The sequence below is a fragment of the Pipra filicauda genome, unplaced genomic scaffold (genome assembly GCF_003945595.2).
Source record: "Pipra filicauda isolate LSUMZ 115617 unplaced genomic scaffold, ASM394559v2 scaffold438_size560415_pilon, whole genome shotgun sequence".
Classification (NCBI taxonomy): Eukaryota; Metazoa; Chordata; class Aves; order Passeriformes; family Pipridae; genus Pipra; species Pipra filicauda.
Genome location: NW_024104574.1, coordinates 466,519 through 491,181, shown reverse-complemented (window position 1 = coordinate 491,181; position 24,663 = coordinate 466,519).

The following is a 24,663-nucleotide window of genomic DNA, read 5'->3' as shown; positions in this document are numbered from 1 at the left end:
TTTAAGAGTAAAAAGCAGAGATGTCATTTCCACCTTTTTTTTGTTAATACATTATTGAAGCACAGAGCCAGGAAATGAGAATTCATTGCTTATCTGAGGATTCAAACCTCACTTACCATTAGATTATTTGAGCATTCTGGGTACAGGAAGTTGTGTTGCTGAGCAGAAAAGAATGCAAAAGTCATGCAGACAAGAAAGACAAGTGCTGACATGACCATCTCAGTTATTAGAGCACTTACCTGGAACAGAATAACTCTGTATAATATTTCTAATCCCAAAACTTCTTTTCTATATTATTGCTAATGTCTCACTTCCTTTATTTTAAGGTAAACATGTTTAATTTATAGTTCAGAGAGTATTACAGAGACATCTTCTGCTGCTTATCTTTCAAGAATGTAAAGCTCCTTTCAGAGTTACTGCTGCTTTTCAGGATACAATCTCCCCTCCTACAAAGTATGACCCTAATTCCCTATTCTTATCCTTATGACCTTGCATTTGGCTGCACTAAAATGCATTTTTTTCAAGTGAACCCAAGTTAACAAGCTACACAAATTGCCTTGTAAAACTGACCAAGCCTTATCCTTGTTTACCACTCTACCATTCTTTAGTCACTATGGACTTTAGAAGCAATAATTTGGTATTTCTAGAGCTGGTGATACTCAGAAACTAGAAGTAGCAAACTGCCAGTCTGAAAAACCATCAGAAATAACTTGAGAGTATTAAGGCTCCAATTCTGAATTTTTTGATATCATTATAGAAACTAGAAAGACACAAAAAAGCAAAGTAATAAGTAGTGAAAAATAATATGCTTCATATTAATTCATATCCACAATATCTATTGCAAAACAAATAAAAAATTTAAAAACCCCAAATATTTGGGAATTCACTACAATCAAATGTAACAATTGGTAATATAGCAACACGATAAAACTGAGTAGGCCTATTCCACAATTAATTTACACATCCTTACTACTTCTTATAGAAAAAATTTTTTGACAGATCTCTACTTACCTGCTGTGTCAGCCTCAGAAAAATTAACTATAATGCATTTTCTTCTTCTTCGGCTCCTCATTTATTAAGCATCCCGCAATTATCACATAACTACCTACTACATATGCAATGAATACTTTTGACTACAAGTTTTTCTAGGTCCCAGTTATGTATGTGTTTCCTTTTGTGCATGTGTTCAGCTCAACAGAACTGCACTCAATTGCTTAAAGTTATGCTTGTTCCTAAGTGTCTGTAGAGTCAAGACTGAGGTAAGACTCTGTGTGTGATAAAGGGCCGGTGGGTGTGTACTTTAAACCTTTTACTATTGCAGAATTTTACATCCACAGAAAACTTACTGTATTTGTTTAGTATTTCTTGTTATTTCAACGGGATTTCTCATGTGAGTAGAATATATTTATAACCTAAATTGCGGCATAGAACTTAAAACATGTCTACAAAATGCAATTTATTTTTAAAAACATACAATACATTTTACATTCTAAGCAAGAAACAAGTCTTTTAGTAGCCTTGTTCTAATTATTTTAAAATACATCCACCAAATAAGAGAATTTTTTCAAATCTTTTTCTTTTCCACTTGTTTAAAATTACAAAATCCTGAAACATCATAAAAGTTATTTCTCAACACATAATACTGTACGTTACAAAAGGAATTAAATCATAGTAAGTCTGAAAATAAGTAAGTTCATAACTTTTCCTTTCAGCTTGCTCTTTCAAATTAGTATATTGGTTCTTCCTCCTTATGGTCCATGTCTCTCTGCACCTAATATAAAAGGCCTCTAAAAATGAAAATAAAGAAATCAAGAATCTTCATATCTATTCTCTAGATTCCAAAATACATAATTTATCCAATACTACATCATGACATTCATCAGACCATAGGATGTAAACTGCAAACATAAATACTTGGCACAAGGTGACTAGTAATTTCTACTAAAATTATTTAGAAAAGAAAAGCAGGTAAAGCTAAATTGTTGGTAATAATTTTAAAATAAAAAAAAAAAAGCAGAAGTCACAGTTTTCCTCTTGCAACTTAAGTAGATATTTCCTTTTTTGCACTGAAAACTGAAACCGAGCAATGCAGAGTTTCCGTCTTAAATTGGGTATATGAATAAATGTTGTGTAAAAATGTTACACATATATTCAAATTCTCTCTCAGTAGAGAGTATCTGTAAATACCCTTAAAACTTTGAATTAGTTTTATGACATGCCGTCACTTGAACATCTTCCTAGCTTTTCAATTCAGCTGTTGATTTTAGAGGAAACATGAGGTCTTTGGCTATCTTTGAAAAGTTAATAACTACAAAATTCTACCATTTAACTCTCCAATCTAAGTTGTACTGAAGGTGATGAAAGTCTATTGACTTCCACAGGCCACAGATCAAATTCTAAACACAGTCCCTGGCTACTGTATGAACTCTACAAAGTTAATAAATGTCTAACATGCAGAGAGTTACAATGTGAGGGGCAGTGTACGGAAAATGTCTGAGACGTAAAAAAACAAAAATCAGAAATGACTCCGCAAATATAGGTTACTTTAATTAAAGTTTGTAAGTACCTTCATATTTTTAGGAGAATGAAATGAAAATGGTAGAAATTCCACTTTGAAATTACACTAAACAGTTTTCCGGTTTAACTATTTCATCCCAGGTTCTTCTGGGACAACGACACTTTCAACAACTTGACTTTTTGTTATAAGGACCTATGCCTTATGTTATAAACAGATATTATAAAAGGGAAATCATCAAGAATTACAAAACTGTGTAAAGAAAAACATAAGATTGATTTATCTTGCAATACATGTTCACATTACAAAAATATTTCATATTTGCTTACATTTTTTGGGAAAAAAGAAGACTTAAAAAAAAGTAAAAGTCACACTTGTAAAATCAGCGTAATAGAACTTTGACTCACAATTGAAAAATGATCTGAAGCATATATCAGAATATCTCCACTACATTAATATAGTTTGAGTCCAGAGGCTTATAGGCACGTGACAACCTCACAGAAAATAGTGTCAATAAATCTCTTTATTTTAGTTAAAATTACTCAAAATAATTTTTTCAAGTCATAAAATTTTAATGTATAGAAAAGAGCCTAGTTACTTTATGCTTCAATGAGACAGTTTCACAGATCTTACAGTCCGAAGTCTCTACTGAAATCAGTGGCTTTTTTGCGTCAATGAGAACAGGATTGAGGTTATGAATAAAATGTGAAAGTTAAACATATGAATGAAATATCCAGTTTGAAAAGCAGCTCAATTACACAATATATAAGATTGATTAGGATTTGAGGCATGCTTACAGCAATCCCATTTGACGCAAAGGATTTTTTTTAACTAATTGAATAGTTTTACAACATGAATAGAAACAAGTAATTGTTCCAGATTGTGAAATCAGAGATCAGTGCTTTAATAAGAAAATTATATTAATTTAAAATTAGAAAGAAATATTTCACACTGCTTTTTTAACTCAATAGGAAGTATATAAGCTTCATAAATGTTTACAGAAGTTTAGGATGCTGTAATACAATTCATTTTCTCTACAATGCAATTACCACACAACCAAAATAAAACAAAAATAGATGACAAACAGTTTAACTTTGAACTTACAATGATTTCCATAAATGATGGCTGGCAAAACAATTTTAAAATTTCCAGGAACTTTTTCTGTAAGTTTTATCATTTACTTTAAATAAATAAAACCAATTTGAATGTTATTTTAATTACATTACCAGTATTGCTCTTGTGTAGAAGTTATCATTTCATTGAATGAACTAAATGAATGCTTTATCAATGTACACTGAAATATTCAGGGCATGCTGCAGGTAAAGGTGAATGTTTTTAAGGTACACACTCTCCTAAAATAGACTATTTATCATTCTTTGAAAAGGGGACATAAAAAAACAATACTATGTGTGTGGCCTACATTACCTTCACTTAATGCACTAAATACAGGTTTTTTAGAAAATTGTGCAGTTTCTGCACCATTGATAATCTGACAGTAAGTATTTATTGAGGGTAAAACACTCATTGTCTGTTGACACTATTTGTTTTAATATATAATCTTGCTAACCAAATGATCTTTAAGCAATGCAGATAAGCAATGGCATGCAAAGGGTCACTTAAATGCCAATTTGACTGTTTCATAAACTTAAGCATTCTTTTCCCATGACTATTCTCAGCTACTTAATTGAAAGTATTATCCATTTACAAACTTAAGGCCTGCCATAAAAAGGCTCTCTTCTGTATCCAATAGACCTTTCAGAACCCTAAGAACAACAAAATCTAATCAATAAAGCTTCTCTTTTCTTTTCCTCTTTTCTTATAGGGAAGCGAAGAACTAACCTATAGTACATCTAAACAAAGCTATCTGTAAAGATCTTATTAGCAGTGAAGACCATAAAACTGAAGAGTCTGACTTGGCGTGGGATGGACAGGATCAGTTAAGTTAGGACATGGTCTGTACTACTTTTGCAGTCTGCACTCCTACTACAGAATGACAGATACAACCTACGACAAGAGCAAGGTAATAAGCAGTTGTCCTTAAATTATAGCTCTACATGTAAAATCTCCTGAATTTCAGACAGGCACTGACTGTAATACAAATTCAAGTTAATGAATTTTTAATACATCTTCTCTATTTAAAGATGATGACTTACAGCTGGCATTGCTTATATTAAATTTGTGGTATTTTCCATTGTTTGTTTTTAATTATTTTGATTAGATTATGCTTGGAATTGTATAGACAAATTCAACCCCACATAAGCAACTTCAGTTTCTGATGCAGCCAAGTGAAGTTTCATCTACATATAACAGAACTGAATAGGCTCTTTGTATTTTAAAAACCATATCAGAACTATTTCAAGGACTTAAACAGAAAGTTAAAGCTAGAGGTACCAAACTAAACCTGATAATTTAGATTTGGAATTGTAAGTGTTCACATCCAGATTTGGGGGGATGGCATTATTTCTTCTCCAAACTCGGCTATCACGCTATGCACCAATAACTTAATATATTTTCAGTAAATTTATCATAATAATGAAATAAGATTCAAAAATTACTTGATATTTGCGGCCTGAGGAGCCAAAGATTGTTGCAAGTGATGTTCTTCTTGTAGCTCTTTCTGAACTTCATCTAGTTTAATTTTTTTATAGTACTTTTCCTTCTACCTGTAGCACATACCAAGATGGAGCCTAAAATGTTTATGAACAACTGATAAATACAGTATTACAAACTGTTAAGTTACAAAGATATTTTCACACCCTCTCTGGAGAAGTACAAGGAGCAACGACACATAAGCAGCTCTGACTATCAGAAGAACACAGTTCAATTAAACTACAGCAGTTTAGACCTGCTGTCACTACGCATATCACAGCAGTGCCTACAGCTAATCAGTATAAGGAATAAACAGAAAAGTGTGATAAAACAAAATTTCCAGTGTGCCCTACCTAAATTATTTCTCTGAATAGTGTATAAGATGAACGTATTTCAATCTATTACAAAGATATAATCAAACGTGCATCAAAATCATATTAGTATGTAAAACTAATAAAGTAAGAAGAGCACGAACACATATACAATTTGTACTGTATTTTTAAGCAAATTCAAGCATAGGTATAGTTTAAAATATTATATTTTTAGGAAGCTTCCTCAAGGTTATGTTTTTTAAATACAGGAACTTCAGCAGGAGTACAGATGTAAGGAATTCCTACTGTTTCCACCCACAGCTGCTCATTCCTATTTATTAGTTGTGCTTAGTTGCTCCAAAAATTGTTTTTTTCACACTGTGAAATAAATCAAATAACTGATCCATGTTGAAAAAATCGTACTAAAAAAAAGATGTGGAGGTGTCCTAATTGTAGGGGCTGGGACCAGTTTATCACTATGTGGGTATAATCAAAACTGTATTCTACGCTCTCTATGTCATTTCTGAAGTACTGTTAATAATGGATCATTTGCAGCAGCTGCCCAGGGCACACCTGACACCTCAGGCTACAAGGTGGGTGTTAAAGAACTCTGGGAAGAGTGTTTTCTTTGTCTTCACACCAATGACTCAGCTGTGATAACTCCCCTCTGGGGAGGAATTAGCACCTTTACACCCAGCCTGAGGGGTCATCTCTGCTAATGGGCCATACTGGACTGGCATAATAGGCAGCTCCAACAACTTAGACCATCAAGGACTCCAAAAATATCCCATGACTCACAGAGTTAAATAACCCTGGGGGAGGTACTGGACATTCCCAGCTGAACCTGAGCGCATATAATCTTGGGGTTTGGGGATTTCTAGTACCACTTGTCAGATCCAGAGGACGACCAGAACTTCAACAGGACTGCAACAGTCGCTCTCGACAAGACTATGATCATCACTTCAACAGAACTGCAATCATCATCCAGACCATTTCCTTTTACTTTGCCTCCAGGGGGACCACATGGTGGTCAGCACAGGGGTGGATGAACACCACCTTGTTCTTGTCCCGGGGTGCGGGGTTATACATCTGTCTTTGTGGGTTAAAACCAGTTTTCCCTGTATCATTGCATTTATTGTAATTTTTTTTTTAGTAAATTGTAAGTCTGACTTGTAATCTCTTGAGTTGGGTGCATTTTGTTTACTTTAACAAAGCACAAGAGGAAAGACAGAAATTAATCTAAGATCTGTGACTCTCTTTGTAGAGTGCCCCCACATAGAATTTTTGTCTGGGACAGCACACTATAATCCAGTAGCAAGAGCAAGCAGCAAGGAAAAGGAACTACTGAAGCCATCATTGCTGCCAAAATGTCTGCACCTGTTACATGAAACTGAGCTTCAGAATCTATACCCTTGTACTGCTTTTTCCATACTGTGATGACTTGCAGAGGTCCGTTCCAACCTTAACCATTCCACAATTCTGTTTCCTGCAAACTGTTAAACATCTTTAAAACAGACTAGCAGTGCCATCAATAGAAAGGATTCTTCTGAATTCCACTTAAAAGCCTGTGTATGTAACACAACAAATCAGGTTCAAGAAAATAAACAAGTATAATCATAGCATAAGAAAGGCAAAAACAGAACAACACAGTGGGGAAAATTAATTTTAAAGTGCTTTGTCTTGAAAAAAATGTCTATCTCAATATGAAAATTAGGTCCACTTTTGGGCCCAAGTCTTCCTGCTACACCAGGGTAATTAATTCTACAAGTCTGGTCAGGCTGGCTACCTTAGTTTATAAAAACCCAAAGAACACAATTATTGTGAGCGAATGCCTTTCTAATTTAGTTTTCAGTCACATATCTTTTTAAATGAATCATAAATATAAAGAATTTTACTCTTCTTTGTCCATTCGCAAGCCTTATTTATCCCAGAACATAACTGGGCAAAATGTTTATGTTTATTGATAACTTCAGCAGTATTTAAATTTTTAGAAGAAATCCTTTCAGGAAAAAACGAGAGAAGTTTTTAGCTCATAAACAACTGCATAAACCACCAAGCAAAAGATAACTGAGAACTGTCATCATCATCATGGCTAGGCTTCGCGAACGAAGATTTGGGAAGGACTCTACCCACATTTGCTACAAGCGCATTGGTGGCTGAAAAGGCCAATGCGAGATAGACAAGTCCGGTTGCAAAAGGCACAGAGGAAAGAGTCCTTAGGTGGTATCGACTAGACACGGTTCCTTCTGCATTGTCTTTTCTCCTATAGAGTGATCCTGCGTGCGTTCTCAAAAGAAGTAGCACCATTAGAGATAGTGTGTCTCCAGACCTCCTGATTGGAGGACAGACCAATAATGATGATCAATATGGCCAAGGCTGAGATGTTGTTTCAGGGAGTCTCTTCTTCGGGGCTCCTCTCTTGCGGCAGCCGGTGGCAAGTTCACCATAGAGGTGGTCCTTCATCCTGGAGGCGTGTCCTGCCCAACACAGCTGTGTTCTCAGCAACATGGCCTCAATACTCGTAAATGCTGCTGTTCTAGAACAGATGTGTTAGTCACATCATCTGACCAGTGAATGTTTAGGATTGTACGGACACAGCGCTGATGGAAGCGTTCTAGGAGACACAGGTGGTGACGGTAGATGACCCATGATTCAGATCCATATAAGAGAGTAGACAGCACTATGGCTCTGTAAACACTGATCTTTGTACTTTTCTTCAGGTGTTTATTACGCCAGACTCTTTTATGGAGATTTCCGAAGGCACTATATGTGTCTGTCTATCTCTCCGTCAATCTTACCCTCTGAGGAGATGAGGCTACCTAGGTAATTAAACTGCTGGACTGATTTGAGCTCTGATTGGCCAATGGTGATAGGGGGATGATGGAAGACTTCCTGAGGGGTAGGTTGATAGAAAACTTCTGTCTTCTTCAGGCTGACTTCCAGCCCAAAAAGTTCAGCAGCCTCAGCAAAGCAGGATGTTAAACGCTGCAGGGCTACTTCTGTGTGGGTGACAAGGGCATCGTTGTCAGCGTAAAGCAGCTCCCAGACAAGACGATTTAAGGTCTTAGTGTGGGCCTTCAGTCGCCTTAGGTTCAATAGGCTTCCATAGGTACGGTATCAAATGAAGATACCATCTTCATCACGGTCTGCCATGGCCCTTTGGAGCATCTTGCTGAAAAAGATTGTGAATAGGGTTGGTGCAAGAATGCAGCCTTGTTTCACACCATTGGTTATTAGAAAGGGCTCAGAAAGTGCATTGCAATATCTGACTTGGCCATGCTGATCCTCATGAAGTAAGATGATTATTTTAAGGAACTTGGGGGGACATCCTAAACTAAAAGGATATTGAGAATTAAACCACTTTCCAGGAAGATATCCACTTGTTAAATGTAAATTAGGATTCTATTTATACATTGTTTCATTTATAATCTTCTTTCTGATCTCATAAAGAAAAGCCTAACCCAACAACTGACCGAATGAACCTTAATTTGCTTTTTCCTCTAATGTTAAGCTGCAAGAGCAGTATGAAGACCTGTTTTATAGAAAACCTTATTTTAAAGGACAGGTGGTAAGGAAACAGTTTGCAGACCTCTGCATGTTATAAAGCATCAAAACCTTAACCATGGGAAAACTAATATTATCTCACAATATATTCAGCTTGCTTACCTAGTTCACCTGCTTATTATATTTACAGCTCGTCTTTAGGCCAAGATTTGTTTTGTGCTACTTGAGATTCTTTCTGAGTTTCTGAGAGAAAGTGGGGGAAAAAAAGATGTAAAAGATGAATGCACAAATTTTTTTACAACATTTTTGTCCTCCCTTCAGATAATTCAGCACAATATTTATTATATGCAGTTATTCTTTCAACATCCATGAAACACCTAGAACATTGTATCAATTTTATCTTAAGCCAACTATTTCCTCAATAGCTAATTAGATTTCCAAAAATAAACATAGTAATAGGAAAAAGACCTACAATGATTAACACTAAACAATAACATTTATAGAAATATCTTACCAAAGGTCTGGTCCATTTCTGCTACAAATCGCACTGGTGAGAAAAAACTGCAAAATATGAGAAGAAACATATATGAGAAATTTATATCAACAGATTTATGATCCTTTAAAACAAATAATGCCTCTAAACATTAATCAATTCCCCAAACATACCCAAATTCGAATATTTGAATTTTGAAAACCATTTAAATGAAAAGCATAGAATGATGGGCACTAGTATTTATGAATATAGGCAGATGTCTTATAATTCCACTTCCCTAATCAGCATGCTACTCAATAAAAGTAAAGTTCTTTATACACAGCAGCTGGGAAATCAAATCTCATATGAAAAGGAAAGAACAAGAGACACAAATACGAAAGAGAGAAAAATAAAGGTATACTTGTGATTTATAAAGTACCAAAATGTTTTCAAGGACTGTTTAATTTCCTTTCCAGGTTTATCAGTTTAAAATATGAACTACCTATCTTAACAACTCTGCTAGCAAACAGAAGCACTATTAACTTATTATATTTTAACATTCTTAGGTAATTCAGAATGTTACCAAGCTTGCTTGGCGAAAACTTGGCAAGACTTGAGATTCATTTTTATTTCCTCATGTTCAATTGGTGCTGGTTGTATAAGCAAGAGAAGAAAACTAGTATAAAAAAAGAATGCTAAAAAAAAATTATAATACTACCCTACAGAACAAAACAACATCAAAACAACATCAAAACAACATATATGCATAAATTAAAGTTCGAGTCTTCATTACAGGAATCAGTTTGAAAGAAACAAGTGTATTCAGAGACAAATGATCTTAGGCTCATCTTTTGCAAACATTTACACATGTGCTTAACTCTCTACTATAAATAACTCCTCCACGGAACTGCTCATAGTAGAGAAGTTTACAAGCCGAGTGCAATTTTCAGTTAATCATTTTCTACAAAGATGAAAATTATAATTCCTCCACTAGCAGGAAATCAATTACAAAATTTGAAGTTGTTCTCACTTCCCAGATATACTATTCTTTCTCATCAAAGGAATGGTTCAACAATTCCCCTTTTGGATACAGGATATCCATAGCAGGAAAAAAAAAAAAAAAAAACAAAAAAACCCAGACTTGAAATGCAGCAACAACTCTCAAAACAGGTGGTAGTTTCAAGGACAGTGTGCTTCCTAAGCACCTGGTTAGCATATATGCACGTAACTCAGCACACATGTGCTTTACCATTTGTGCTATACACTGGCTCGAGGAGCCAAGTTTTAAAGATAACAGTAACAAACAAGTATCCCACCTAAACTACATTTCATTTCAGAGTCCTGTTCTTTAAAACTGCTAGAGAAGTGTTAAATATTTCTGGGGAAAGTATTTCAGAGCCACAAGCTGATGCAAGAATGCAGTAAAGCTGTGAGTTGAACAGTCTTCACATCGTCCTTTGCTGGCATTACAAATATCCACTTGCTTTTTTCGTGTAAGAGTCTTCCGCACAGTAGAATATTTATTCCACTGAGAGTATTGCCCACCTAGCAATCCAAAAATACTAATTTTTTTAAGGTCGGGGGTTTTTGCATTTGACTTTAATACCGTGCAAGAAGTATGTTCTGAACTGTAACTTTTTTTCTTGCATATTAGAAAATGAAAAGAAAAAAAAGGAGTCTGTTGGCCCACACAAAGTGATAGATGCATGTATTACCACAAAATGTAAACTAGAAAGCAATAAAAAGCTATGGCCTTGCATGTACATGTACATGTTGGTGTTTTGCTTTTAACCAAGGCCTTAGTAATTTATCTACCTCTGACAGAAAAGACAGCTTAAGGAAAAAAAAAAACAATTCAAAGTACATATTTTTTCATCACCATGAGAGCAAGGAACTAAAACAGAAGAATGGAGTAACAAAGACTAAAAGAAACAGATACAGTATTGTCTTCTCAGGCTATACCATTGCAACACATGCATGTTTTCAAAAATGGTGATTACTATAGACTGTTAATTATTACAGTCCATCCAAGCTGTCTGTGATTTGTTCACTATGCAATTTATTGTCCAATTCATGAAATCAAAGGGAAATTTCCACAAAGCCCTTCGCTCAACCAGACTGGATCAACTTACGCTTCTAAAGCATTGCATAATATGTAAATTTTACATATTAATTTTCCTGTTCTGTCAAAACCAACAGAATTATATGAGCAAATATTATCTTAATTTCGTTTTAGACACCTTTACATGGTATGTGATTGCTTTCCTTCGTTGGGTGCAATGTTTTCTCTTTTGTCCACTCCCCATGGATGACTCACAGGCACAATGTTATTGTGTTATTTTAATAAAATTATGTGTACTATCCATGTATGTACTATGGACCGTGTGTTTGCATTAACAAAAACAAGGTCAAAGGGGTGGATAAAAACTTTGGGAAATAAAAATGCTGAGAGCTGTGACAACTCTTAATTCCTGTGGGAATCTGTTCTTGAGTGTTCAGCCCATTCTTGAGGAAGCTGTTTCCTGCGCTGGTATTTTAACCTCATGGTAGAAATTTCTACTGTGCCTTTAAAAAATACCTTTATTAGGCATAGCCTTTCTTCCACAGGTGTAGAAAACTGTTTAGGCATCCAAGCAACTTGTTAGTTTTTTGTAAACCATTTTAATATTTTCAGTAATTTTGGTATGTCTGTGATAAAGAGCTGAAAAGACCCTGACATCACTAGCACAGAAAAGATTCTGACAAATGGTAAAACAAAGTCAGTCTAGGTGTGTGAATATACAGATATGTTTATTTGTATAAATTCACTATGTTTTGTTTATACACAAACATTATTTATACATAAATACAGCTAATGACCCTGCACCCCTTTGACAAAGCATGAAACTCTGAGAGATTACAATCTATCTGATTAAAACCAATTTGCTTTCATATTATAACAGCACCTTATGCACCTAATAGGAATTAATCTCCAATTTTGTTAGACACGAAGGTAAAAAGATGCTCCTTGTGCCATAAAGTCTGTAGTATTTTTAAGACAGGCATAAATTATTTGGGCCTAATGATCATAAGGAACCAGGAAAAGATTGTGATTATTACTAATTATTTCTTGTAAGTTGAACGAGAAACAGTTTTCTAGCTACAGAAACTTCTTTAGCCCTCTTCCCATCTCCCTGAAGTATTTTTGTAAGCAACTGGCAAATTTTGACCAAAAAAACCAATCCCAAATTATTAAGTTCCTAAAATACAAATAAAGCAATGAAAAGGGATCATCCCAATGCTGCCCCACTGAGGAAAATCTTCTCTTTTTTCAATGCCACTGGAAATACACCAAAAAAATGTACTGAGTGGAGACACTGTGAATGCCTCAACCACACACAATAGCTCTCAAAAGAAAATCAAATCAGAGAACATAAATGCAGTTCTGTACTATTGTTGCTCATGGTCTTAAGCATTTAAATTAACTTAGTTCAGGTGGATTTTTTTTCTCTTCTAGTTTCTGTATTTAAACAAAAACCAGTCAATCTCACATTAAGGGAATGTAAGTTTCAGCTGTTGTGGAATTGAAACAAAACTATCAGCATTGCTAAGGGAGGACAAAGAGCCATCTGATACTGAGTTATTTAGCTAGTTATACTAATTGGCAACCTTCTGGTGAAAATCTAGGAAAGTTTTCTCTAGTATCTACCTGATGCCTCGTATTGTTGATATCACCTGCTGTAATTAATTGAAGGAACTCTCTTACAGCTTACATCTTACATAATGTACCTATGACAATAAAAATTGTCTTATCAAGATTTCACAAGCTAAACAATAACCAAAGTAAGCAATACTTCCAATGATATTCCAAATGCATTTAATGCATTTTTTCATCTGTCAGATGGAATATGCCATCTTTAAAAGGGAAAGGAGAATAAAAATAGGTATTAAGCTTCAAGTAGTATAATAAAAATATCACCCCGAAAAACTTATGCTTTAATTGGCTCATTTTAATTTTTAAGGGACATAAAAAAAACTGTCAGAAGAAAGAGTGAAGAATAGTGTATGATACATTAATGTCTTTATACATGTGTTTTGTCTGGCTTCTGTGTTGTAGCATAGTAGGAGCTGGAAAAAATATACAACTCTTGTAAAATTAATATTTACTCAACAGAAAAATATTTCTCTTGTTATGGTTCACCCACTTCCATCTTTATGTTGTATTTCTGGCCAAGAACACTCTCCAGGAGTTCTTTGATCATCTGGTCTGAGGGAGATGGAGAAGTAGACTGCAGGGAAGCAATTATTTCATCAATAGATCTTGCAACCACTTTCACAGTCAGCGCTGGTGTGGAAGTAGGCTCTTCAGGTTTGCTCTGCTGGAAGTTCTTGTATATTTTTGAAATGTCTGGTCTAGTCACATCTCTTGCCTCTTCCAACTGTTCTTGAGCAGACCTCACACTTAGCTGCTTGCTTCTGCTTGCTTCCTTTTCCCAGAACCCTTCCCAATTCAACATCTCGATCTTGTTGCTTTGCTTTTTAAATCGTTCTGCTTCTCTTCTTGCAGCTTTTCCCTGGGGATTTTTCCCTTTCTTGAAATGCTTTTACTTGTATCAGAATCTGTAGAGCTAAATTCAACACTATCTTTAGTACAGTACCTATTTCTTCAGTTTTTTTCTTCAGTTCTTTTTAAATTCTGAGTATCCATCTACAACATACACACTCTATCCTTAACTTTACTAACAGCTTTTGTTTTATCTAATGAGATAGGGAACTATTAACATGAAAATCAGACCTGCGGTAACTTGACTTCTGAGGTGGCAGTGGGTGCTCGACTGTTACAATGTTCTTTTAGTGTTACCCGCAAATGATGCTATTACTGGCAGTGTTACAACTGTACTTTCATGACTAACGATGCATTTTTTTCTGTTGACTTTTTCAGAGCAACTTCTCTGATTTTTGTGAGCACTGTCTTCTACAGATTTATTTTTTCCTCTCATCATCCTGAGATCAGGAGTTTGTTTTTTCATGACTCCTACTTCAGAAGATATCCTTACTTTCTGTGAATTTCAGAACACCCAATGAATTAATTTGGAGTATTTTTATTTATATTCATGACAGCCTCATGTGGACTCTTGGACCTCTGGAGAGGATAATGTTGTTAACTCATGAGATTGATCTGGTGTTAAATCTTCCAAGAAGGGCTAAATGCTCATGTTTCTAGGAGCAGTAACTATAGCTTGTTTGATCTTCAGACTGTCCACTGTGACTCCCCACACATAGTCTCATGTTCCTTAATCGTATTCAATGCTTCCATATAACACAGTCCTAAGTACTCATGTTTTCTAGCAATTTTCTCTTACTGTACGAAGCCTATAAATTCAAACAGAAATGAGGTTTTGTATTTTATATAGAAACACAGAATCCAACCTTGCAAGGGCTGCTCCATTTTCCTAAGGACTGCAGTGTTAACAAGACTGTTCTAAACATGTATCATGAATTACAAGCAATGGCTATCAGCATTTTATATCAGGACACAACTGAACAATTTGTCTTTGGGAGTACGAATTGAAAGTTGGACTGTAACTCCAAAGAGAAAAAGGAAAATTAGAAAGACTAAAGCTCAACACTTTCTCGAAGAAAGCACAAAGAGTTTTCCACTTACCAAAAAAAAAAAAAAAAAAAAAAAAAAAAAAAGTGACCATGGTCCTTCCAAGCCGCAATGTCCCGCGCACTCGCGGTCTCGCAGCACCAGGAGGAGCCGCCCCCGCTCCTCTGGAGCCGTCGGCAGGGCAAGGACGCGCTCCGTAACCGAGCAACGAGCTCCCGATGGGAGAGAGAGAGGGACGGAGGGCCCGCTGCCACCCCTAGCGAGCGCTCTCTCCCGGCGGGGAGGGCCCACCCGGGACCACGCCGCTCTGGGAGACGGGAACGTGAAGTATTTTATATGTGGGGCTGGTGAAAAATTCCTTCCTTAAGTGAGCTGAAACGCGTCAGCGTCACCCGGAGATGTCATTAGGAACGTGTTCCTTCCAGCTGACCCACGGGCTCCTCAAGGGCGCGGGATGGGCGAGGGAATCTGTACGTTTTTAGCCTCAGTTCTCTCCTATGCATAGCAATCCTTGCTCTGCTGTCAGGGTCTTCAAAGCTTTGCCATGAAAACCAAACCTATGAACTATGCTTCTGGGAACTTGTGCACCATGCAGTGCAATCGCTTTCTAGATGCAATTGCAGACACAATTTTCCTATCAAACTAATTGTCCTTATAGTCAAAATGTCAGCTTCGAGATGAAAGCCCCACTCAGATGTGAGTGGCTCGCTCATCATCATCAATAACATTTCTGTTATTGGGATTTTGTTTTCAGTACTAGGTATTGTCTGCAACAGGAGAGACTCCATTTCATACTCCATAAACCAACCAGCTTTGCAGTATTAAATGAGCAAAAAGTTTTAAACCAGCTCTTTGAGAAGAACCCGGGACCCATGTCTTGCATTATTAGCCAATCCTTCAGAGAACAGAGGTGTCAAATATATTTGACATATTTTAACAGTAGTTCTATTCACATATGGACCATAAGTGAATAAAAAAAATAAATATTACCAACATATGCCAAAAATCATCAAACTTAGGAAAGAAATAAAAAAAGTTACATATAAATTAAAAGAAAATGTGGAAAGTCCAGCTAAATCGTAACTATGGCACAAATCTACAAGGTCACATTGATCAGTTTCTTAAGAAGGCTGGTCAACTAGAACACAAGCAAAGTAAAGCAGCTTATAGCAGTAAGGGAAAAAGAAGTCGTTTCCTGCATATAATCTGAATGCAAAACACTGGAATTTCCATGAATCTCTGGACTGCAACAGTTCACAGAATTCTGTTTGTAATCCACTGAAGTCTCTTATGGTGAGTAAAAATAAGGTCTTTTTATCTTTTTTTTTTTCTTCAGTTTGGGTCCTCAAACATCCATGTGATAACAAGTAACTGTAGGGACTAACTGCAGATATTGGATTCAAATATGGCACTAAAGTGATTAAAAAGCTCCACTGATGCAACAGGCAAATGTCTCCCATTATCCTCTCCTTTCTTTATAGCTGTCAGGTACAGTTTTGCAGTTCTTTTTCTCCTGCCCAATTGTATTCCTGGAGTTCAAGGGGGTAGCCAGTGTCTTTCTTGCAAATAATGCATCTTACACTGCGCTAAATAGCCAACTTTCAGCTTAATAATGCAACTAAAAACATTGAATATGAAAAAGCCATTAACAAGTCACAATACATCCTAATTAGTAGCAGTTTTTCTTCTTCTGATAGCAAGGCAACTGATTAAAGTCCTGTAATGCTCCCCAGAAAGCCTATCTATTTGGTGCCTAATTTGCTTCTCCCTCTCTCAGCAAGAATCTCAGAGTAGCTGGACGAGCAGAAGGTAGAATATCAAGGAGTTGATCTGTGTTGAAGGGATTTCTGTTAGCAGTCCAGGCCATTAGAGCAGTTCAGAACAGGAATGAAGTGTTCGATTGCCTCAATGAAGATGAATCCTATTAGCAGTTTAATGCAGACGTAAGCCTAGAGAACAGATTCATTTCAAACTAGTTAAACAGTAAGTAAAGCCTCAATGATTTCGTTTACCTAGAACAGTTCCTCTCTGCAGGAGTCACAGTGGGATTTGGAAGAAAAATCCCTGCATGTGAAGAGGTATTTGCATCAGGAAGTTCTAGTAAGAAGCTGCTGAATGACAAGAAGGATTTGCATTTAAAAAAAAAAAAAAGGTCTTAGGAGGAAGGAAAAATACCTTAGACATGAATTTCCTCTTTAGGTTAATAGTTGCGATAAAATGGAAAATTAGTATATTGTGTGCTTGCAGAAGAGCAGGGGCAGGCTCCTGGAGAATGCAGTTAGGTTGCAAGAAAGGTTCAAGCTTTGATTCATATACATTTCCTGTGTTACAGCATTTAGACTCTAGGTCTTGTAAGGAAAGGGAGTAAAGCACCCAAGGAGATCTGATGTCAAGTTAAGTCCCAAATGATGTATTTTTCCCCTAGTAAACCACACATATTGCTTAGCAGTCATTCCAGGAGAAAGTGTTGCCAGTATATCCTCTAGATTCTCAGCTTGAGCTCCAGAGATGACAGCTGCAGAGATTCTTGAGTCTGATACACAGGAAAACAGGGAAAACTTATTCCCCTTTCCCCAGGTATTCTTAGCATGCGCCTCTACCTTAATGATCACAATAATGCTTAGGGCCTGAAGGTGAGTTTTTTTATTAAGTATTTATTTAAACTGGCTAAGCCCTATCTCTGTAGATTGCAAAGTCCAAAATTTAATCAGTAGATGAATCCTTATGCTTAACAAATGGATCTAGATTTGGAAAACCTTCTGCAAATTCAGTCCCTGGGTACACATTATTATTTTTCATAATTAGACCTCACCAGATCACTAAGCTTTCTAATGTCACATAAATTACATTATCTAAGTTATTAGTCTATTAATGTCAGGAAGGTTTTTTCTTTTTAGGAATAAAAGCAGTCATTAAAAAATAGTTCCGTTGGTTGGAGAAATTAAAAAATGCAGTTTCTCTTGTCCTAAATTGCCTGAGTCCATGTCATGCAGGAAGTCCCACCCCCAGTGACCATCTCTGCCGTGATCCAAGTTCATGCTGGAGTGAGACTGAGATGCCCATAAGTACTCCACAGCCTTCAGGAGGCAATTGGAACACACTCAGGAGGAGTTAATCATGTTTCTGATAGCCACCTCCATCTAGGCAATGAAGGATCAGGACAGCGTGGTGCATATGAAATATGTACAGCCTGGTGTGGGCTGTCCAGAAAATGCCAGAAAGAGTCCTTAGAAAGCTGAAGACCAATTGTTTAAAGGAAAAAGAAAAGTAAGAGCATAACTAGTTTGATAGCTCTGTGGCTCACATCTAGTTTGTCACTAGATGTTATGCCTCGCCTGATATCCTTTTCTAGCTGGCTGTGAAACTCCTTGCAATGTCATAGCCCAAAGGCTCCCCAGCCATGCTGGGGGTGCTGCATTCTCCCTTTTGCTGTGCTACAGCCAAAGCTCTTCTAGTCTTCCTCAAAATGGCAGTACATGTGCTCAAAACTATTCACTGATGCAATAGTTCTAGAAAGGATAAGAGCATATTAACAAATACAGCTTCACCATGATGTCCAAGTAGCATTATTCCATTTTAAAGACCAGGAGGTAGAACAAAGAGAGTTTGAATGACTGTCTGAAGTCCCTTAGTAGAACTAGTGGTAAATTTATAACTGAATCTGTGCTTCTGACTGCGAGTAAAGAGAAAATCGGAGGTATGTATCCTCAGCCTACAGGCTACTATTGTTTGCTCTTCCAGGGCATCAACTTCTTTAATATTTCTGCCAGGTATATATAAAATGGCCATAAATACTTGGTATAAATCAATTAATTATAAGCTAAAATACTGAACAGTGAATTATGGACTGGGAATGTAGCACAAGAAGTTCTCTGACAGTTACACTGTGCGGACAGCAACCTGTAGCAGAAGAGCAGAGTAAATGACAGAGGAGATATCTTTTAAATCAGAGAGTGTCAATACTGAAAAGGTTTTTGTTAGTTGCATCCAGCTGAGCTGATGGAAATACTTTCTTTTTTCTTCCCCAGTGATCAATCTATATTGAATCCCTTGTGCAGTAAGCAGCCACGGAAAGGTTTTATGGAATTAGTATTATAAATCACACATCCAATCCCTTTGTGAGTGTTGAAAGCATTGTCATTCTTCTAATCACCATATCCTATCTTTGATCCATAACAAATACACACACCCAGCTCTACTAATCTCTATTATGATTGTGAGATATCTGCATTTGTCAGTACTATACCAGCAGAAATAGTTAACATTTTTCTTCTTCCTATGATTTTGGGCTTTGCTTTTTTTTTCCTCTCCCTACTCAAACACATTGATATTTCCTTTATAATTCAAAATAGATAAAATAAAAAGTTGAAAACAAGAGGAAGCCCTTTTATTTAAAACTGTATTTATAATGAGATCATTCCAATGAGAGAATCATGTGGTCATTTTGACTGATCATAATTCATAGATTTATTTTTAGTATGACTTGACTGTAATATTTCCAGGTATGTGCCATTTTATTATATAGCCCAGGAGAAATTACGTGAGTTACTTCTAGAAGTCCATTACACATAGCCGTTACTATAGGCACAAGGTCAGAGACACTCCTGGCTTTGAAGAAGGCTGTAAGCAATAAATGGAGGAATTACAGCTATACATGTATACAAAGACCTGCCAAAGTCTTTGCTGAGCTCGGGCCTTTATTTGATTTACTTTTAAAATCTGATCATATTTGATCATATCAGAGATATATCATATCTCCTCTCTCCATTATCTTTCAGTTCATACAGCAAGTTTCCAGTTGACCATTCCAGTCTAACTCTTCTGTTCTTTTAGGACAACAACTTGAATGTGGATATATAGATGTAGATATATATTTATGTGTTTGTTGGTCTCATAGATTTTGCAACTGAAGACTCAGTGTTGGTGGACATAAAAATCCCGTTTAATCACAAGAATAATCTTCATATCTGATCAGTTTCTTCAACAAAAAGAAATGCCCTGCAAAGGGTGAGTAGAGGTGTACGCAGAGGCTGAAGTTCCAGCTACCTCTAAGAATAATATTAAAAAAGATTTAAAGGCTTTTTGGCAATGGATAGGTGGTGAAGCAAATATTCATAGATCCTGCAAAAGGGAAAATGGTTTGTTCAGTGGGCAATGGCAAAGTCACCTAATGAGCTATGAAATTGTTTAGATGGAAGAGAAGATCTCTCTCTTTAGGGGAAACTGAAGGAAAGGTCAGATGCTGGGTTCCCTTTCAGTCATTCTACCTTAAGTCAATGCCTAAAAAGGAGTAAACCTGAAACCACAAGCAGTGCAGAAATACTTAGGCAGCTGCCTTGTTGACTGGGGAGGGATGGAGGAGGAATGAATTAAATTTGATTCCTTCCTTGTGTCAGCAGTAGCTGCCCAGGGAACTGAATCCAGATAATGGCAGAAGGGAAGCCACATGGTGATCTTAATGAACTTCCTGATGTCAGTCCCTTTAAACTTCTCAGCAGTTTACAGATTCACCCTTGAAATGCTTGAAGCAGAAACTTAGACCAGTTTCTGGGAGGACAAACCACTCTTCAAAATACTGAACAGCTGCTTCCCTGAGAAGTCCTAAAATGTTACTAAATCCAGACCTTCCTCTACTTTTCCATAGTCACTAGTTTACTGTACTGTTTTATGGGTCTTATGATTTTAGGGTGTAACTAGTTGATGCTCACATTCTCACATTTCAGTGTAAAACTACAGAATGTGTTACCTAGGGTCTCTGGGCATCCTTTTCCAGGGCAAGCATCATTTTCGCTATACGCAGGTTAGCGTATGTCCTCAATGGAGTAAGTGGCCAAAGTGTTTCTGTGTATGTGCAATCACGCTGCCACACACTCCACAACTGCTCTCTGTCCAAGTTAATACAGCTCAAGAAAATGTGCAGTTAATGCAGCTTGAATTCGTTTATGATCTAGGAACTGCAAGCTGGGTTAACGCTGTGGAACTGCTCCCTAGGGAGGAATTCAAATAAGCCAGCTTTTATTTTGTACATTTGATTCTTCAGAGCTGAAGTCAGCCAAGAAAACCATTTATGATGGATACTGGTTTCTCCCAATGCTTTTCTGTAGAGACAGATGCTACTGTAGAGACAGAGGCAGGGAAATGAATAGTTCTTTGCAGGTAAAGGAGAATGTAGCAAACAAATTGAAAATATGTTGATGTGCAGTGAAGGAAGGGTAGCATTCCTTCACTCTCCATCGCGCAAAATCAAGTCCACCTTCTGCATAGGAAGATCAGTTTGCAGAAAAACTGAAGTAGTATACTAAGAAGAATATTCCTAAGAGTAGATCAGCTCTGAATCTCTTGTCCAATACAGAGATATTTGGTTTACATCAGTAAAACAGGTGTTCTCAAAGAGAACTCACTGCAGGTTTTGGAGAAGCAAGACTCTTGGAGAGTGGAAATAGCTTTTATTCAAGCAGCAAATATTGTTGGGACAGTGTAGGTGGATTTTGGTCCATTAAGTTACTTGGACATCTTTAACAAAGAAGTAATTCTAGAATTCATGCATAAGTGTCTCTTCTATGAAGCTTTGTTTCTTATAGTAGTATATTTAGATTAACTGCACTCACTGTCACAGTTTGCTTTCTTTACTTCCTACAAAAATCTGCAAAAAATTATATATCCTGAAACACCACTTTTGCAATTTGGGTGAGATTCTGTAAAGTGGATGCCATTGAAGTGCATGTGTTTATCTCTGTGCATAATTGAATTCCGATATCCTCTGATATTTTTTCTTCCATGCCATAGTACTGCAGCTACTTTAAAGCAAAACACCCTTTAAAACAAAACAAACCAACCAAAACTTTAAAAAATATATCAAGTAATTGAACAAGAACTGGCACACATTGAAATACACAACAGAAGCATTTACATTTATATTTCAGTAAATCATAACATAAATAAAACAAACTATAATTGAAATTAATACCTACATGGCTGCTCTTGAATCAAATGAAAATTATCAAGTGCACTTATAAATAAAACACACTTGGCCAATGACATGCTGAAGTGTGGGCATTCCTGCCAACTGGAGTTCTGCAACAGCATACATAGACCTAACCATATTAACAAAAATAAAGTGGTTGTATATGATGGATAATGATTTACCTAGTTAAGAACTCTTTTGTTATACTGTAGAAAAAAGAAACCACCACAAAACAGAGGCTTCCTTACTCTTATCACTGCGACCGTTGGATATCAACATTCATAATTTTTCATTTCTTTATTTGTGCTTCTTTCCTCTTTAATTGGTCTGCTACATGAGTATTTTCAGGTGGGTGGGATATTATATTTTGTGTTGCTTGTGTCTTATGATATCACTTCTGCAGGATGACTAGAAAATGAAAAGCAGTTAATTGGACTGAAACAAAAAAATAAAAATCCAGCAACGGAACATCACTAGTGCAACGAGCCACGCAATGTCTCCGGGGCCTCATGGCCTCATACAGCGTCCATGGAGGGAGCACCGCCTTGAGTATGACCCGTGAGAGCGCGGCAGGCCTGGCGTCCCCGGGAGCGCTGCCCGGTGCCCCGAGGGTGCGGCCCCGGCAGGACCGGGCCTGAGAGAGACCACGCTCCGCCGCGCTCCTGCCGGCGGCAGGGCGGCACTGCCTGGGGTCCCAAAGCCCCTGCTTCCGCCAGCAGCGGCTGAGAGGGCTGGAAACCCACGGCTGAAGAGCCGGCAGCGGGCAGGAAGGGCCCGGCGGGGAAGGAGTGAGACCCTCGGACCTCCCTGCCGTGGACGGGGCGACGGGAGGGCAGGTTTAGTCCGCCCAGGAGAACCAGACGACGGGTCCTGGGGAGGAAAAAGTGCAGAAGGAAAAGAGGATGCCCTCCTCCTACCTCGGGTCGGTCAGGGAAAGGGGGTCGCTTGATCGTGACGGTTGGAGATAAGAAAAATTGACACAGCTAAAGCTCCGAAGCAAGTGGTGACCCCATGCAACGCCCGCATCTTCCCGGGCCCTGCTCTCGAGCGAGAGGAGGGTAAAAACTACCTTATCGCATCGCACCTGCCCGTGAGCTCCGGGGTCAGCGGTGCGGGAGCATCTGCCCGGCCGGAGGGTCCTCCAGGCAGTGGGAGCCCAGGCGTGTCGGGGGGACCCCCGTGGGCTCTTCTAAACGAGAACTCTGAGACAGGAGCACAGAACCAGGGCTACATTGCCTGTGTGAGGGGGAAAGGAACGGCAGGAGGGAGGGACGGAGGATTGAAAACAGCCCCCCGACTCGGCCGTCATCTCGGAAGGAGAGGCTCTCCCGGCAGCCACCGACCCCAGCTCCCGAAGCACCCGGCTCTGGCTCGTTCCCAGCCCGTTACTGTTTACCCGCTTGGATGGTGGAAGATTTCGGGTTGGTAACAGATGGGAAGAGAAATTTCCCACCGTGGGGAGGAGCGGATGAGTAAGTATAGCAAGAGAGTGGGAGTAGCTGACGGGGTCCCACGGTGTTTGAGGCTACCCGCTGCGCAGGCTTGAGCCTGCCTGGAAAGCCGGGTACGAGCGACCCTCTAAAAGGAGACAGATCCAGGAAAACGAAGAGAAGGGTGTACAGTGAAGAGCAGGGAAGGCACCCCGATGCGGAGATAACCTCTCAGCTCCTTCCCGAGCTAGACGTCTGGCCCGCACAAGCACTGCCGAGAGATTCTCGTCTAGGAGACGATGGAGCTTGGGCAAAATAGAGTAAGATCCTGCAAGTTACACCGAAAGGCCAGCAGGCGCTGTTCTTGCCAGGGGAAAAGAATGCCTTACAGAGGACCGAACTGAAACAGTGCTCCACAGTTAAAATTAAAGCTCCCGCGGATTGCATCGGCCGCCCGCCCCACGCGTGGGAGGGTATCGGCGGGCGGCGCTCCCCGGCAGCGCTGGGCAAGGGGCGCCGACGAGTTACTGGGCCGTGGAGGCTCACCGCGTGGGCAGCGCCGTGCCGGTGCCAGCTCCGGTGCCCGTGGCGCTGCCGGAGGTCCCTTCCAAGGGGCGGGGCCCCTCGGTCCAGCCCGACAGCGATACGCTTCCCAAAAAGCTTACGGAGTGGTCTTCGAGAGGCCCAGCTTTTCCTGACAGCGCTGGCAAGACAGGCTCCCCTGGATGTCCTGCCCCCGCTCCGCACACCCCCGCTCCACACACGCATACTTTCCGTATTTTTAGGTCAGGTTTGCACCCTTGGCAGCGCGCACAGGTGGAACCAGGAGCTGAGACCTTCCTCCCATCTAGCCGCGGAAAGCATGGCTCACCTCAGCCTGCGCTTTCCTTCAGGCTGCACTAAAAGACAAAAAACAGAAAGAAAAAAAAAGCCCACAAAAGAAAAACAAACAAACAAACAAAACAACCAAACAAACCAGTGTACAGCTTGATCAAATACTGGCGCTACTCTACTCTAACCAGAGTTGGGGAAAAGCTCTGTGTTATTAGAGCCAGGGCTACTGTCCTGACTCCTGAAAAACACATAAACAGCTAAATGCACCTGGAGAGCTCCTGCCTACTAGACCGCATTCCGCATCCTAGGAGAATGCTTCCCTTCTGCTGAACCTGCTACAAAGGGTACTGATAAATCGCGCTGGACTCGCGGATCATCCTACATAGAGTTTCGCAGAGACTCAGTTGCAGGGCAAGGGCAACTACCAAAATACCCTTTTCCTGTGGCTATGGGC